General features: G+C 37.7%; 1 protein-coding gene and 1 long non-coding RNA gene across 12 annotated transcripts in view; one reads left to right on the top strand and one right to left on the bottom strand.

Annotated features, from left to right (window-relative positions):
* Window positions 1–11486, top strand: part of LOC126375618 (uncharacterized) — a 39543-nt gene extending 28057 nt beyond the window's left edge. Inside the window, exon 2 of the long non-coding RNA XR_007567629.1 lies at window positions 11208–11486. This is a non-coding gene — a long non-coding RNA (uncharacterized LOC126375618). The remainder of the gene's footprint in view (window positions 1–11207) is intronic.
* Window positions 1–18870, bottom strand: part of LOC126375567 (helicostatins) — a 346624-nt gene that overhangs the window by 16952 nt on the left and 310802 nt on the right. The window lies entirely within an intron of this gene.

Raw genomic sequence — 18870 nt, 5'->3', positions numbered from 1 at the left:
TCAATAAAAGCACGCATAATGGACCACTTGTGTTTATGCGGAAAACTGAGCCCATTAAAATAACATTACATATGGGACATTCGAGTATTCATTGAGTCAAGTCAGGGGCCTATGGCGGCTCAGTTATAACCCTGACACCAGGGTTGATGGGGTTGGTAATTCACCTCACAATCCACACGATAGAAGAAGAAGAAGATGGGACATTTGCCCATACATGTTGTGCCGACCCCACCGAGAGTGAGATAAGGGCAGGAGGATGATGATGATATAGTGGGAAGTTTGCCCACTTCACAATAGTGGTCCATACGCGAGGATACGCGGAAAGTTCCCCACGTGTGCTTACGTGTAGAGTTTTGCGGAAATTTTCTCCGAGCTCATTTAGCTTAACCATAACAGACCATGGTCCATGGTGGTCATGGTCATGGTCTGAGGATAGCCCTGTGTAACCTATAGGTTTGGAGGTGAACCAATGATCTTCATTTTCACTACCTATTCTCATCATCAACATTGATTCGACTCCGTTTATCGATCTGTCAATGTTGCGGGCTACCAGTAGACCGGGAATTTTGATAATTCGAAATATCGAATTTTACTTTACTTTAGGGGATTATGATTGTGGAATGAGTTGTGATCTTTTAAATAGTTTCAGCAAGAAAGAAGTAACACTTACCGGTTTGTGTGATTTTGGTTTAAAAGTACGTAGGTACATCACCTTTATCTCCAGGCCATACTGCCAGGCTAGCCCGAAACATTCCTAATGACTAGTCTTAATATGATTCCTCTTACCTTCATTTGTTAGGGGTGGAAATATTATCATAATTGAATTTGTAAGATTTTGACTGCAAAAATGAACCAAAAGTGGTTTTGATTAGGGGCGTAGTGTAGTGGACAAAATGTGTTTGTAGTGGGCAGCAGTGGTGGTTTTGACCGGTTATTTATGAGTTTTGAGAGTAAAATCATAACAAAAATATCTTATTATCGTCACCTTACACTATATATACGTGTACCATGTTTATATGTATTTATTATTAGAAATTCGTAAAAACATGTATCATTTTACACAATAAAACCGAAAAAATAAGTCATGTTAAACCACTTGACACAAATTCGTTATAGTTTATCGTTTGTGTCAATTGATATAAGTTACGTTTCTTTACTTTTTAAAGAAAATAAATAGAATTTTGCCTTTCTACAACATTATGAAATAAACTTTCTTCCAAGACATTTTGTTTTTTGTAGAATAAGACTGTAAAATTAATAATTGAAATATGATATATCAACGATGACTTTTTTATAGTTATGTGTGTAAAAAGGTATAAGTAGACTTGTATCAATTTACACAATATAAAAGTTGGTGTCAACTGATACATGTAATTTATTTTGATCCTCTACCATTTCTGTTTAGGTTCTAAATATAACTAAATATTAGAAAAGAAACCTTCCATCATCACCTATCGACACATCTAACTTCTGTTCCATTATTCCTTATAAGTCGCGAGCTAGAATGTTTTTAACTTTAAACTCGATTTTCTCAAAACTTGAATTTTGGACTTGTATTACTTTTCACCGACGGTACAGAAATTATCTCCGAATTTATAATAGCTACAGTTACGAGAATTAGACAGAAAGAAAGAGAATTTTTTGAACATGAAGTGTGTGCTGATAACTCAAAAGTGATACAACTCGAGTTGTATTACTTTTCACCGACGGTACAGAATTATTTCATTGGCTAATTCAAGAAAAAGGACGCCACGTCGGACCTATAACAGGAATTCAACGGAACTCCATTTTTTTTTCCTTTTTTCGTGCTTGTTGAAACTCGAGCTGTAAATTTTAACTTAAGATTAATTTTAAGAAAACTAGCAATACAAATAATAAGTGCCTTTGTGCCCTGTTTTTCAATAGTTTTAGTGTACAAATTGTTATAGTACTGTTGTAAGTTGTGCGTAACATAAACCACCATGCCTGCCGATCAAGATTGTGAGCAAACAACTTCGATTACCGCCTTGAAACAACGACTAAAAGGTATTAAATCTTGGGTTTCTAGGTTAGCAAACGAGGTCGAGACACTAACTGCAGAAACTGCAACAGCAGTTATCGTTCAAGTCAAAGAAGAGCGGCTCCGCGCTCACTTTACCAAGTATGAAGAATGTCTTCTACAAATTATATCTGTAGATCCAAGTTTTGACATGGACGCGACTGTTGAGCAGACATACATGAACTCACTTGTTAAAATAAAACAATTGTTATCGAATAGGGAACTTTCAAAAGACGTAAAGCCGGTTAGTGACCCGATCTCAAGATTGCCTGTCAATTTGCCTCCAATAAATATACCTACGTTTACAGGAAAATATACAGAATACAAAACATTCATAGGTATATTTAATGCAGTGGTACATAAGGACAAAAGATTGGAAAAAATACAAAAATTCTATTATTTTCAAATGTTTTTACAAGGTGAACCTTATAACCTAATAAAGAACTTACCAATGTTGGAAAGTAGTTATGATGAAGCTTTAAAAATCATAGATGAACGTTACAACAATGAGTTTAAAATTAAAATGGAACATTTGAATTTATTACTTGATATTCAACCATTAACAAAAACAAATGCCCCTATTCTTAGACAGTTTGTTTCAACGATTAAACAGCAAAAGGCTGCATTAAAAAATCTAAATATAGATATTGAAACCTGTCCAATGACATTGTGTGTGATATTGAGGAAATTAGATGCTTTGTGTAGTAGGGAGTTTCAATTAACTTTAGACACCAAAGAACCATCCCTATCCACCCTTATTGAATTTCTAGACAAACGTGCGCTGGCTCTGGAAAATTCCACTGCCGCCATGCAATTGACGAAGCCACCTCCTGCGAGTTCAGGTTTTAACCACCGCGGACGGGATAACAATGCCTCGGCTACTGCCTTAAAGGCGATTGAAGACCCGGCGCCAGGAATGAGCTGCTTGCTATGTAAGTTACAACACAAATTGTTTTCTTGCCCCAAATTTAAATTGATGAATGTCTCTGATCGAACTGAATTTGCTACAGAGCATAATTTGTGCACTACATGTTTAAACAAACATGCTAAACCATGCAGATATCATTTTCGATGTGATATTTGTCGAAAAAAGCATAACTCATTGTTACATCAAGATCAGCAATTACCACCTGTCGCCTTGGTATCGAAAACAGAAGGTACACAAGTCCTATTGCCAACTGTGAAAGTAAAAATAATTGCTGACAATGGCACAGAACTGCATGTCAAGGCTCTACTAGACAGTGGTTCTCAACTTTCTTTTATAAAATCAGACCTTGTGAAATTATTAAATTTGAAACCACAAAAAACAAATTCAAATGTTATAGGCATAGACAACAGTGTTAGTCACTTAAGCCAATATGTGCCAATTAAATTACATTCATTAAACAATGAATTTAACATTCAGGTTTCATGTTTTGTTCTGAACAAAATAACCACCAAGTTGCCCCAGCAGGAAGTCGACCTGACTAAGTTCAAGTTGCCCCCGAATATCACCCTTGCTGATAATGAGTTTCATAAACCAAGCGAAGTGCAAATTTTATTGGGAGCTGATGTGTTTTTTCAGGTGCTGAGCTCGCAACATGAGACATCAACGCTACAGCCTGCACTGCATGTACCTACACCAGCCTCTGCATCTACACCTTCACTTCTAGAAACAAAATTTGGTTTCATTGTAGCCGGTAACTTACCAAACATTCCTGCTGCTTCAAATCCGGTAACATTATTTTGCAAAACATGTGATCACAATATTCATGACAGCGTCACCCAACTATGGAAAACTGAATCAGTTCCAGAAATATATCCTGAAAAGCTTTCAGAACATGAAACTTGTGAACAACAATTTAAGGAATCTGTAACACTTGAGAACAATAAATTCACAGTGGGATTGCCACTAAAGTTGCCACTTGACTCCGTTAACCAAATGTTGGGTGACACTCTCAATTTAGCTCTAAAAAGGTTTTATAACTTAGAAAAAAGATTGCAAAAAGACCCAGTTCTACTTGATCTTTATTCTAACTTTATTCATGAATATATTGACCTGGGTCATGCCACAAAAATTGATATTAATCAATACAATCTTGATAGGGACCCTGTTTATTTTCTGCCTCATCATCCTGTTGTACGTATGGACAAAAAAACCACTAAATGTAGAACAGTGTTTGATGCTTCAATGAAAGGTAGCAAAAAGATAGCTTTAAATGATATATTATTGAATGGACCTGTCGTACAAAACGAACTTTTTGATGTTTTAATTTTGTCACGGCTTGAGAAATACATATTCATTACAGATGTTAAACATATGTTCAGAGCTATAGATCTTGATGAAAAATACAGATCTCTACAAAATATTCTTTGGAGAGACATTCCAACAGATAATTTGGATTGTTTACAGTTGAATACCGTTACTTACGGTATGAAAAGCTCTTCTTATTTAGCAACTCGTTGTCTAATGGAATTAGCCGAAAATTATTACAAAGATCATCCGCAAGCTGCATTTATTTTAAAAAATCAGACTTATGTAGACGATGTAATAGGAACTGCTTCATCCATAGAGTCATTGATAGAGTCAAAGGAACAGCTTTGTAGAATCATGGATTTAGGAGGTTTTAAGTTACATAAATGGTCATCTAATTCACCCGAATTGTTACAAAATATACCATTAGAAAAACAATATTTTGATGATATTGAATTGCAAAAAAATGATCTTTTATTGAAAACATTAGGAATTAAATTTAATGTAAAGTCTGATAATCTTATCCTTGCCTCTCCTGTTTCAGAAGGAAATGTACCCCAAACAAAACGCGAAATCCTGAGCTTCATCAGCAAGTTTTTCGACCCATTGGGCCTGGCTGGTCCAATTGTTGTTTCAGCTAAGCTTTTTATACAAAATTTATGGAAGTCGCGTGTTGATTGGGATACAAAGGTTGAAGGTGACCTAAAAAAGACTTGGTTTGATTACTATGATAGCTTAACTAAAATGAATCCTATAAATATCAATAGGTACATATGCTTAGACATGTCAGTTTGCTTTCAATTAATTGGGTTTGCTGACGCATCAAGCACAGTTGCTTATGGGTGCTGCATTTATCTCAGAGTCATTGATGCCGCAGGGAATGTTAAAGTTTCTTTGTTATGCGCTAAATCGAGAATTAATCCACTCAATAACAACCTCACAACACCAAGATTGGAATTGAATGCTGCTTTACTACTTTCCAAACTTTGTGCTAAGGTACACAAAACATTATCTTTAAAATTTAAAATAAATAACGTATTTTTATACTCTGACTCACAAATCGTATTAGCATGGATTGCTACTGACATCATAAAACTAAACACGTATGTTGCTAACCGTGTAAAGGAAATTACACAAAATACACAAAGGTGCACTTGGTCTTACATAAACACTACAGATAACCCTGCAGATTGCTTAAGTAGAGGTCTCCTCCCGCACGAGTTTGAGTCTCACCCACTCTGGTGGAAAGGCCCTGGATTTCTCCACACAAGTGAGTATGATTTGCCTTGTAATGTCCCTGCAGTTATGGAGGATCTTCCCGAGTCGAAAAAGGAGCCAGCACATACCTTGGTATGTACCACCCATGTACCTTTGAATCTAAATTTTTTAGACAAGTTCTCAAACCTACACAAAATGCAACGAGTACTAGCATATATACTCCGATTCTGTAAAAATGCACGCACAAACTTGGACAGGGTTCAATGTAACTATCTCACTTCTAAGGAGCTAGAAAAGTCATTATTGTTAATAGTAAAGTACGAACAAGAAAGACATATGAAGGACTTAATTCATAATGTTAGTAATAACAAACCTCTCTCAGAGTGTAACCTACAATCGTTGCATCCATTTGTTGATGACAATGGTATGTTAAGAGTGGGTGGTCGACTTGAAAAATCAAGCTTGCCATATTCGCAAAAGCATCCACTTATCCTGCCTAAAGGTTCCCGTCTTATAGAACTAATTATTAGAAGCGAGCATATAAAAAATTTACATGCAGGACCTAGACTACTGTTGTCATCAATAAATCAAAAGTTTTGGATCGTAAATGCTCTGCGTGAAATTAAAAAGGTTACCCATAAGTGTGTAATATGTTGGAAACTTAAGAAAAAGGTTTCTGAGCAGTTAATGGGCTCGTTGCCACACGACAGAATAAATGTATGTCGTCCTTTTCAAAAAATTGGATTAGATTTTTGTGGTCCCGTGTCAGTCAAACAATCGACGATGCGTAGGTCAATAGTAGGTAGTGGGTACATTTGCGTGTATGTATGCTTCACCACAAAGGCCGTACATTTAGAGTTGTGTTCTGATTTAAAAACACAAACATTTTTAGCTTCATTTAGGCGCTTTATCTCACGTAGAGGACTTCCAACGGATGTCTACTGCGACAATGCTTCTAATTTCAAATGTGCTAACTCAGAGTTACATAAATTGTATAATTCCAAAGAACACCAAAAACAGGTACAAGACTTTAGTAGTGAAAAAGGTATAAACTTTCACTTTATACCTTGTTATTCACCAGTATTTGGTGGCCTTTGGGAGGCTGCTGTTAAAAGCACCAAATTCCATCTAAAACGAGTAGTACAAAGGTCGTTACTTACTTTTGAACAATTAATAACTGTCTTGTATGAAATAGAGGCTATTTTAAATAGTAGACCTCTGTTACCATTGTCTAATGATATTACCGATTACTCATATCTAACACCTGGTCATTTTTTGATAGGTACTGCCTTGAATTCATATCCTGAAAAAGATGTAACTAACATTTCTAATAATAGATTAACCTTTTGGCAGAAATGTAATGATCTTAAACAATCGTTTTGGAAGGTGTGGAGTAATCAATATTTAAATACTCTACAAAGTAGACCAAAATGGAAAAATATGTTACCCAATGTTGCTATCGGTTCTCTGGTTATTTTAAAAGATGATAACAGCTCGCCCATGTATTGGCCTATGGCACGAGTGATAAAAGTGTTCCCAGGCTCTGATGGTTTAGTTCGTGCGGTTGAAGTAAAAACTGCCAATGGCAAAACACATAGGCGATCTGTAACCAAAGTTTGTCAACTGCCAATAAATTAAGATTTATATAAGATATTAATTAGAATTAAATAATTAGTTTGGTTTCTGTTTAAATGAAACTCTCTTTCTCTGTTGTTAAACTATTTTGTTTATTAAGACTTAGTTTTATAAATAAGTGTAGTTTGTTCATTAAGATTCAGTTTATAAATGTTTGTTATATTTAGATTCTTTGTAGGCCGCAATATGTTGGAAACACCAACATTACCAACGTAATTTTGGCTGTCAATTTGACAACCAACTTCCTTTTTTATATAGCTGTCACAATTTTTTTATAATATAATTCGCCATATTTGATTTATCGAACATCGTTCGCATTGTACTAAAATTTACTTATAAAATTATAGTTGAAAGTGCTACTAACAAATCGTGGTTTTCTTCCATCGTACTTCCACCACACACCAGCCCTTCAGCCCAACAGAAGTTCTACACCTCCCCAAACCGTCCACGAACCGCCACCATAGCTGACCTTTTCTTCAATGCAGCATTGTGCATAGCGTTCTCCGTCTCTTCTGTAGACCTTGTTCCTTCCGTCGTTACCATACAGCATAATTTTACACTCATCAGAAAAGAGAACTTTGCTCCACTGTAGGTATGACCAATTTAGGTGCTCACGTGCAAAGTTAAGGCGCGCTCTTCGATGGTCTGCAGTTAATTTCGGCCCATTTGCTGGCTTATGCGGTACCAGTCCACGATCCTTCAACCTTCTTCTAATTGTAGAGTCACTTACAGCCACCCTTCGTACAACACGAAGCCGCTGCTGCAGTTGAAAAGCGTTAAGGCGTCGATTTCTTAAAGAAGTTGGTACAATAAATCGATCATCTCGCTCAGAAGTGACCCGATTCCTGCCAGATCCTGAACGGCGCGTGAACAAACCAGTCTCCCGATAACGTTTATAGACTCTATGAACAGATGACAGGCTTAGATGCAGTCTTGCAGCCACAACACGCTGACTAAGGCCAGAATCCAGCAATGCCACAACTTGGGCGGCTTCTGTGGGCGAAGTATCCATACGTTTTAGAAAAAAAACCTTTTTTCAGACGTCCCAAAGTCACAGTATTGAAATAAAAAACAAAAAGTTTAAGGATAGGCGCCAATTTTTAGTTTTTAAACGCTAAATGTACTCCAACCCTAAACACACATTTGTCTCAAAACAGTGATTCATTTCATTGTTTTAAGTTTACGCGGTTATTATCATAATTAAAGCACATAATAACGGGTTCAGTCATCCCGTGATCATGGCACTTGCAACAGTGTCGAAATATCGGGAGTCTCATATCCCCATTTAAACGCGGTAAGAACCCGTTATTATGTGCTTTAATTAGTGATTCATTTCGTTTATAAGATAAACAAATGAAATTCTAATTTTGAATTTAGAATTTTCGCTTATTACTGTAATGGCCAAACTGCCAGCTATACATTTATGTATTTTTTTTCATCGTATGAATTCTTTTTTGTGTTAAATTCGGACAGAAACAATGAAAACGGAAGTGTTTCGATTTTTTTGATGAGAAGTGTATTATATTTGTAGGCTTGTATTTAATGAGGGTTTAAAAGCTTTACTAATAACATAAAGTATAAACACCCTACGTTATACGTTCGACGATCTCCGTGGTCCAGTGGTTGAGATCCGGAGGTCCCGGGTTCGATTCCCGATGGGGACATATCACAAAAACTACTTTTATGGTCCCTAGTTTGGTTAGGATATTACTGGCTGTTCGCCAGATTGTCCGAAAGTAAGATGATCCGTGCTTCGGAAAGCACGTTAAGCCGTTGGTCCTGGTTACTACTTACCTACTGATGTAAGTAAGTAGTCGTTACTTGAACCATGTCAGGGGCCTTTGGCGGCTCAATAGTAACTTTCACCAGGGTTGATGAAGTTGGTACTCCACCTCACACTCCACGCGATAGAAGAAGATTATACGTTCGTTCGCTTTTGTGATGGCTCGTAAATACGGTCACGAGCATTAATATGTATACACTTTGGTACCATGTCACATTAACTTTTTAGAAAAATTGAACTGTAAGTCTCACTAAATGTCAAATATGTTAGTGCGACAGAGTCCTAAAGTGGGTACATTATATTGCTCATGACTGTTCACCTTAGTGTCACAGGTTTGAGGCCTGGCTCGGGCTGTACAGTTATGAGCAATATCATATACCCACTTTAGGACCCTGTAGAACTAACATATTTGACATTTAATGAGACTTACGGGCGTTGAGGAGCTCGGTGGCGCAGCGGTAAACGCGCTCGGTCTGCGATTGTTGAAGTAAAGCAACTTTCGCAGAGGCCGGTCATAGGATGGGTGACCACAAAAAAAAAGTTTTCATCTCGAGCTCCTCCGTGCTTCGGAAGGCACGTTAAGCCGTTGGTCCCGGCTGCATTAGCAGTCGTTAATAACCACCAATCCGCACTGGGCCCGCGTGGTGGTTTAAGGCCCGATCTCCCTATCCATCCATAGGGAAGGCCCGTGCCCCAGCAGTGGGGACGTTAATGGGCTGATGATGATTGAGACTTACGGGTCAATTAGTCGAAAAAGGTAATGTGACATGGTATCAAAGTGTATACATATTATTATTAGTACTCGTGACCGTACATTCAGCCTTGTGAGTTTAAATTCATGTTTGGATCATAAAATAATAAAAAAAAAAAATAATAAAGTTTATTTAGGTAAAATCTACGACACACATATACATTTACAACATTAAAATATACACACATTAACATTAATATTTAAGTAGTTGGAAAACATAAAGGTATATGGGTGCCGCAGTTCACCAAAAAAGGCCAGGGTTCAGTGAAAATTTACCCAGAGGGCAACACTGATTTTCAACCCACGCCGATCATGGATAATTAATATCACGTGGTTTCCAGGAACACGTACACATCATAGAAGGAAAGAGGAAGGGGAAGACCAAGAAGAGCTTACATGGAACAGATTAAAGAAAAGGTTAACGTCGTGTCTTATAGGGAAGCTAAGTAAGAAAAATAATTGAGAGATTTCTACCCGCATCGTGTTTGCACTTTGTTTTATTATGTTTTATTATTTAAACTTTATTTCTATTTTTATTTTATTAGTTTTTTATATTTTTTATTGACTTTTATTAATTTGAATTTGGTTTATGTGAATTAATTTAATGACATTTATTTAAATCTGTACAACAACTAATTTCATAATAGGACCTTTGTATTGACACTTTTATATTTTAAATTTTATAAATTTTGCATGATTTATGTAATCTAAATGCACGGTAAACTATATTTTTTTGTAACATCTGTCACACTGCATTTATGGCAAATAAAGAATCTTATCTTATCTTATCTTAATGAATTGGCCTTTGATAGACTGGAATGGAAAACGCTACACCGACAAGAGCGTGGCTCTTAAATTGATGATGATGATGGTTTCCAGGATCCATGCCCGGTTAATGCCAATAGGCTCGCCTGTTACACGGGACTTAAACATAGCTGGCGAGGGCTGTACTAATTACACCTCTGCCTACCCCCTCGGGGAGGCTCGACGCTATGTTATTTCAATATAAATCAGCTTCAGACTTTCACAACGCCCATAAATATAAGCTCAAGCGTATATTCCAATTGGGGTAGTCAGAGGTACATCCATCGCAATATGAAGTCACAACTCACCAAGCTTTTTGTGTATTTCCACGCCCATAAAGCGGTAAGAAAAGGCAATCATAAATTGATGACGAGCTTAAGTAAATAAAGGTACAAGAAGTCCCGCCATTTTTATACTATTGTAAAAGAAACGATGGGTCTTCGTGAGTAACTACGTTTTCCCTCTTTTATGATACCTAATGATTTATTTAAAGGAAAACTCTGTATAAGAAATACAATAGGTCCTCTGAGGAGGTCAGTTATCATTTATCATCATCATCAGCCCATTAACGTCTCTGGGGCACGGGCCTTTCCTATGGATGGATAGGGAGATCTGGCCTTAAACCATCACGCGGGCCCAGTGCGGATTGATGGTTATTAACGACTGCTAATGCAGCCGGGACCAACGGTTTAACGTGCCTTCCGAAGCACGGAGGAGCTCGAGATTAAAACTATTTTTTTTTGAGGTCACCCATCCTATGACCGGCCTTTGCGAAAGTTGCTTAACTTCAACAATCGCAGACCGAGCGCGTTTACCGCTGCGCCACCGAGCTCCTCAATTTGATCTATTGATCATTTATATCAACTGTAATTTTCTTGGCACGTCCACTATCAAACCAGAGGTGACAGCTAGGTCAATCCCCGATCGTTTTTAGGGTCTGTGAAGACCTTTTTTCTCGGGAATACATGGAGATATCAAATTGAAATTGACATCTCGATAATACTTAAGTTTGCGGTCACTTGAAGTTGTTTAAAAATCAAGTTACTATCTGGCCAAACTACATCTTTTTTTTTTTTTGACGTGACTTATTGTAGATTTGCCGCAGATGGCATTAACTACTTGGCCGGACAAATGGGGAGCGCTGAAGGCTCTCACCCGGTACAACGTTTAAGACATTGGCCCCGATTTTTGCAGACACCGCCTAATTTTATTTTAAGTTATATCCGTCATTTTCATATCCGTCGAAAAGGAAAGGGACGGATGATTCACAGCTCTTAATTTTAGGAAGAATGAGTAAATGAATGAATAACCCGGGCGAATCAAAAGGTACGTCGCTGGTATGCAATCCGTTTGTCGTGCTGTCTACTTAACTGTGTCGGGTTATTGACGGATGTAAAATTTTTAGAGATTTGTGCTTAAAATTGACGTGTGTTCCATAAATTTTATGCTTGTCGATTACCCGTCCCTTTCCTTTTCGGCGGATAAGAAAATGACAGATATAACTTAAAATAAAATTAGATGGTATTTACAGGAATTAGCACCATTGTTGTCTTAAACGTTGTATCGGGTTTTCCTGAGGGTGCCCAGTTGGGCGCGAACCTCGGCTCAGGGCGTCGTCTGAGAGGAAGAATATTGAAAGGATTAATCGACCATAGTGGGTCGATAGCGATAAGCGCTAAATGAGGGAAATCTTCGACCACGCCGGCGGGGTCGGTATCGGGGTCCTGAAGTGTTTGGTGTCGCGAGCTGATTGGCTGCCTCTATGGCAAGTCAAACTACATCATGATGTGGCCAACGAATGATATTCTATTTCATGAAATATGACCATTTCATGAAATGGTCGACCTCATCATGAAATGATAAATTTTACGATCTGACAACGACACATACTTTATATACAATGTCGGCCCTAGCAAAACATTTAGGTGGTGCGATACTTCAAAGTGGCGCCCCCAACCCCTCAAAATACAATATTTTTCGATTATACATTGTTTTAAGTTTACGCGATTATTATCATAATTAAAACACATAATAACGGGTTCTTACCGCGTTTAAATGGGGATATGAGACTCCCGATATTTCGACACTGTTGCAAGTGCCATGAAAAGAGCCATATGAGAGAGAGAGTGCCATTTAAACGCGGTAAGAACCCGTTATTATGTGTTTTAATTTTTCGATTAGTTTACGACCACCGAAATTTACCTACGGTAGATCAGTCTTGGTTGATTTTGACATACTTACTTGATATAAAGACATACTTGAAAAGTCGCTAGCCAACATTTGTTTACAATTGGCATGTTTGTTTACAACGCATACGATTGAATTTTAAATGAGCCGAGGCTTTGCTTTTCAAAAGTTTACCACTGAAAATTGCTTTCGGGTACAGAGTAAATTGCACCTTGAGTGCTTGGATAAAGAGTTGTTGCGCGGGTCAGTTTGAAGTGGTTGAGTTTCCTCCCTCCGAAGTGTAAAATCAGAATGTAGAGTTTCTATGGATATCCGTTGACTAGGTCTTTTCATACAGTTATACACAACATGCGCCCGCAACCCACATTGGGGTGGGCAGAGCTAGAGGTAAACAACATCTTTTGTTATATTTTGCTCCACAACTGTGGGGGGGTATAGTATTTGCCAGAAAACAATTGAATAATATGCTAAGTGATGCGTAAAAATGTAAAATGAATTTGTCTTTGGTATATGTTAGTAAGTATAAAAAAAATATGGCGACATTGTCGAAATCACTTCGTGAGACTGTCCTTTGTTTGGTAAGAACATTACAGGCTTGATTTACCTGATTGTCTCAAAAAGTAAGATGATTCTTCGGAGGGCACGTTAAGCCGTTGATCCCGTTACTACTTACTGGTGTAAGTAAGTAGTCGTTACATGAGTCATGTCAGGGGTCTTTTGCGGGTCAATAGTAACCCTGACACCAGGTTTGATGAGGTTGGTAGACAACCCACACGATAGAAGAAGACAGTCTTAAGTTATATTTTGTTGAATTGTCTTTAATGAATATCGAACCCAGGACCTCCGGATCGCGATACCGACGCTCTTACATCTAGAAAGAAACTTAATATAAAGTATAATTAGACTTAAGTCATAAAGTTAAAGTCTCTATTTGCAGTAAACTGTTTATATACCGTTCAAGTGAACACTTCACTTAAATCATCTACAGTTTTACTCTTCTCTTTTATCGTGTGGATTGTGAGGTGAATGACCGACCTCTTCAGCCCTTGGTGTCAGGGACTCAGGGTTATTATTAAGCCGCCAAAGGCCCCTGATATGATCCAAATAACGACTTCTTACTTACATGATTAAGTAGTAACCGGGACCAACGGCTTAACGTGCCTTCCGAAGCATGGATCATCTTGCTTTCGAAAAATCAGCCTGTAATGTTCTCCCTACCGAGATTCGAACCCTCCGGATCGTGACCCCGCGTTCAATCACTGGATCATAGAGGCCGTTAAATGTACTTAACATTTACATGTTACACTATATTTTTTATTTTTCACATAAGTACATATAGATATTTTGTTACATGAATGAGAGAAATCTGTATATGCACCTCATGATAAAACCAAGTGAGCGCCTTTTTGAAAAATCCCATTAGGATGTGACCTTGGGTAACAAAACCATCATCATCAGATGATGACACAGGGTCCGCTTACTTAACCTGAAGATTTGACAGGTACAGATTTTTACAAAAGCGACTGCCTGTCTGACCTTCTAAATCAAATCATTTATTTGCATAGGATTCATGGTTTTGTTAACAGTTGGTAGGTTTTTATGTTCTAAGTATCACCTGATCCGCTAGATATAAGCATGCGAAAATTTAGGAGGTAAGTAAGTAGGTACTTAATTAACTAATATAAATCTAATAAACAATAAAAAAAAACAAACTTACAATACCCGCGAAGGGAAAACCAACTCAATACAGGTTAGGCCACATACCACCGATAATGTATTTCTCGGGAATGTGGGTTTCTTCACTATGTTTACTTCACCGCTGAGTACATGACAATCATTTATGATCCAAACATAAATTCGAAAACAAATTCGAGAATCATTGGATAAAAGCGGACCAAATTCTCAATAAGTAACTTTTTGTTCAACGTGTCCGCAATGGGAATCGAACCTAAGACCCCCAGATTGTGTCGTGAGTCTCTCAGCCACTGGACCCCCATTTTTCAACCATAAATTCCTGATATTTAATGACTGTTGCTAAATACCACCTGATACCAGCTTAGCACCCAGTTTACGTAGCGTCTGCAAAACAAATTGTAAACACGGACAGTTAACAAATACAGTGTAGAACAATAAACGAATCCGGCGTCCCACACGAGAAAAAAGAATTGAAAAAGTTTTCCGTTTCGCGTCAGTTTACACTGTCAGGGACGGAGTAGGACCAATGTACGCGATTTATCACCCAACTAAAGTGAAGAAAAAGGAGAATTATGTGTGTAACCGCTATGTATGTACGTGTGTACAGAGAGGGAACAGACGTACACACACACATACATAGCGGTCAAACACATAACCCCGCTTTTGCTTTGCCACAGTCGAGTAAAAATAGGTTTGCGTTTGACCACAATCTCACTTGATGGTAAGAATTCTGTTATTACTGGGATATAAATTCATCATAACGACCTCCGTGGTCCAGTGGTTGAGCGTTGGGCTCACGATCCGGAGGTCCCGGGTTCGATTCCCGATGGGGACATATCACAAAAATTACTTTGTGGTCCCTAGTTTGGTTAGGACATTAGTGGCTGATCACCAGACTATCCGAAAGTAAAAATGATTCGTGCTTCGGAAGGCACGTTAAGCCGGTCACTACTTACTGATGTAAGTAATTAGTCGTTACATGAGCCATGTCAGGGGTCTTTGGTGGCTCAATAGTAACCCTGACACCAGGGTTGATGGGGTTGGTACTCCACCTCACAACCCATACGATAGAAGAGAATTCATCTTGTTTGTGGCATATCACTGTCAGTTGTTATAGTGCGTTTTTTAAGTGACAGCCTATGGAAATCTTTCATACAGTATAAACCTAATGGCGGGTAAAAAAACTTTTGAATTTTTTTATAACTATTTGACGCAACTGAAAAATCGGATTTTTTTTTATTTTCTTGAAAAAGATTATTACTACGCATAGAAAAATATTCAAGTAAGTACTTTTAATCTTTTTTTTCCCTTCGCGGGTTGGAAGGTACTGGACACAAAACCGGACCTGTCAAATGTTCAGGTTAGGTAAGCGGACTGTAACAACATAGGCATATGAACTAAAACATGGACCCTGTAGGGCACAGCAACGTTGAAGGGAGGAGAGGAAGTGTGTATTAACATTAAAACTTATCATTTAAAAGTTAATAATAATAATAAAAACACTTAAAAAAATTATAAAAAAATGCCATTCCAAAAATCAATGTCCATTTTTTTGGCTCGTGGCGTGTAGGTTTAGGCTAGAATTTAGCAACATTAATCTGCCTTGGGAGATGATGATAATGTTATCGTCTTTCGAATCTGTTACTAATTATACTAGGTTAAGCTTTCTGTTACTAACATAATATGGACTAGTTTCCGAAATAAATATTTTGAATTTGAATTTGATGACTTATTTTTTCATCTATTCCCCATTCCGCCCCTGAATTTACATTAAAGCTGCGTTGAAAAATGTTAACTTCGGAATCCGCGTCCGACTTATTGCTATTTATTAAAACAATGCTAGAGATATATGTAACGTTATTGTGTTTGTCAACTTTTAATATCACAACAGCATATCAGTCAGATATGAAAAGAGTAATCTAGAATGTTCAGGATGTAACAGCATCGCGCCTGTATCCCCGAAGAGGTAGGCAGAGATGTGTAATACCTATATACATACAGGGTGTCAGTGACATCATAACGAAAACTAAGGGGGATGATTCAGACCATGATTCTGAGCAATTCCATCGCAAAAGTATAGAATTGAAAATATTTTAAAAAGTATAAAAAAATCGTAAATTTTGTTTCGGAAAATTCCACTTGATTTCGACTCAGAATCATGGTCTGAATCATCCCCCCGCCCAACTGGTTTTTTTTTTTTTTTTTTTTTTGACGTGACTTATTGTAGATTTGCCGCAGATGGCATTAACTACTTGGCCGTACAAATGGGGAGCGCTGAAGGCTCTCACCCGGTACAACGTTTAAGACAACAGGCCTGAGGGTGCCCAGTTGGGCGCGAACTTCGGCTCAGGGCGTCGTCTGAAAGGAAAAATATTTGAAAGAATTCATCGACCGTGAGTCGATAGCGATAAGCGCTGATTAAGGGAAATCGTCGATCACGCCGGCGGGGTCGGTATCGGGGTCCTGAAGTGTTTGGCGTCGCGAGCTGATTGGCTGCCTAATTCTATGCCGTCCGTAGCGGTACTTATAACCAGTGATGTGTGGTACCCGCGAATGTTCCCAGAGTGAGAATATTCCTGTTGTAAAAACTCTTTTATAGTAGAACATCCAGACGTACGGCGGGTTACCATCCTTACTTGGTTGACATACGAGTACCACTAATCCGCACCAAGCTCTTCGCTTCATCGTTCATAATGCGCACAGCCAAGGAATGGAATGGGCTGTCGGCGTCGGTGTTTGAATGAATCTTACCGCCCAACTGGGCACCCTCAGGCCTGTTGTCTTAAACGTTGTACCGGGTGAGAGCCTTCAGCGCTCCCCATTTGTCCGGCCAAGTAGTTAATGCCATCTGCGGCAAATCTACATTAAGTCACGTCAAAAAAAAATCATCCCCCTCAGTATTCGTTACGATGACACTAACACCCTGACATCTCTCCAGCTATATTAAAGTCCCATGTAATAGGGGGTGAGCCTATTGCCATCAGCCGGGCACAAATCCTGGGAACCACACATGAATTTGAAATCAAAGTCCAATTCAGTAGTTTAGAGCCCGAGCCGAGATTGTTTAATAGTATTTTATGCAACAGTTGTATAAGAAGGGTCAAAAAATGCGAGTGGCGTGAGTTGCGATGTGAGCCTTGGCGAACATCGCAATAAGAGACGCCACGAGCATTTTTTGACCTAGTTATACAACGTTGCATACAATACTTTTTCTACGACGACGTAATTTTAAATGAAACAAAAATTATACAAAGAAAAATTTTATTTATAAAAATTATTTTCCAACGCGCGGGAAAATGGCGGCAAATGTATACTTTTTTTTTATAGCATATCTATGGCACCAAACAAAGTAAAGGTGCCAGTGTCCAGGTCAAAAAAAAAAAAACAACAACAATGCTTTTTTGGCGACATTATAGTACAGTTACACTTTGTAAACAATGCTTTTATAGGCCATAGAGCGTACACTTTTTCAAAGAGTTTAATTATGTATGTACTTATATTAGACTTTTTGGTTATTTAAATGCCAGATTAAAGTAGAGGAGTAGAAAAAGAAATAAATATACTGACGGTCGCAAGTCAATATATATATGAAAACATTATGTATGTACGTAAAAACTTATCTCTCCTTCCGAGAAACTGTGAAAGGCATACTTACAATACAAGAAATAAACATAAAATTGCTATTCAAAATTCTAGATTAAGTAAATTAAATTCATCTTTTTTGGGGTTATGTATACGTTTTTACAATAAAATACCAGATAATATTTTAAATTTGTCAGAAAATAAATTTAAAGCTCACGTGAAGCTTACTTTATGTAAAAAAGCTTATTATAAGATTAATGACTACCTAAATGATAAAAATGTCTGGTTTTGAATGTGTTCCTCTAGTTATTAAATAACTTGTAATGTATATCCTCATTGGTTTTTAAAAGATGTGTTGCTGTTGCAGTTTCTTGTCATTTCTTCTCCTCAGCCATAACACCTTGCGAAATGACATAAATTCAAAAATGTTACATTGACCTTCAACAAGTTTATCCATGATAATTACGTTGAATAAATGATTCTGATTTCTGATTTCTGATTAGAACCCGTGACACTACAATGTAAGTCACGCTTTCTCCGAACAGCGCTATTACTGATAATTTTTTTTCACGATGTCCAGTCATGAGCAACATGTACCTACTTTAGAACCCTGTCGCACTATCATAATATTTGTCATTTAATGAGACTTACGGTTTAATTTGCAAAAAAAGTTAATGTGACATGGTTTCAATGTGTATACATAGTTATTAGTACTCGTGACCGTCCATGTGTATATTATTTATCTGTTTAAACAGTTACATTTGTATACTACTGTGGCGGACCCAACTAGTTGGCCACTTAGTTCCGGCCATATGCAACAGATGGCGCCACATTCAATAATGCAGTTTTCAAGCTGTCGTGAAACGCGATATCGAAGTTAACACAGCATGACGCATATATCGTCGATTCCTAGCCACACTACCAACTTGTGGCTAGCCGGGTAC

Source organism: Pectinophora gossypiella, chromosome 19 (assembly GCF_024362695.1).
Source record: "Pectinophora gossypiella chromosome 19, ilPecGoss1.1, whole genome shotgun sequence".
Taxonomy (NCBI): domain Eukaryota; kingdom Metazoa; phylum Arthropoda; class Insecta; order Lepidoptera; family Gelechiidae; genus Pectinophora; species Pectinophora gossypiella.
The sequence above is the reverse complement of the archived record's forward strand: the minus strand, read 5'-3'. Positions and strand labels throughout refer to the sequence as shown.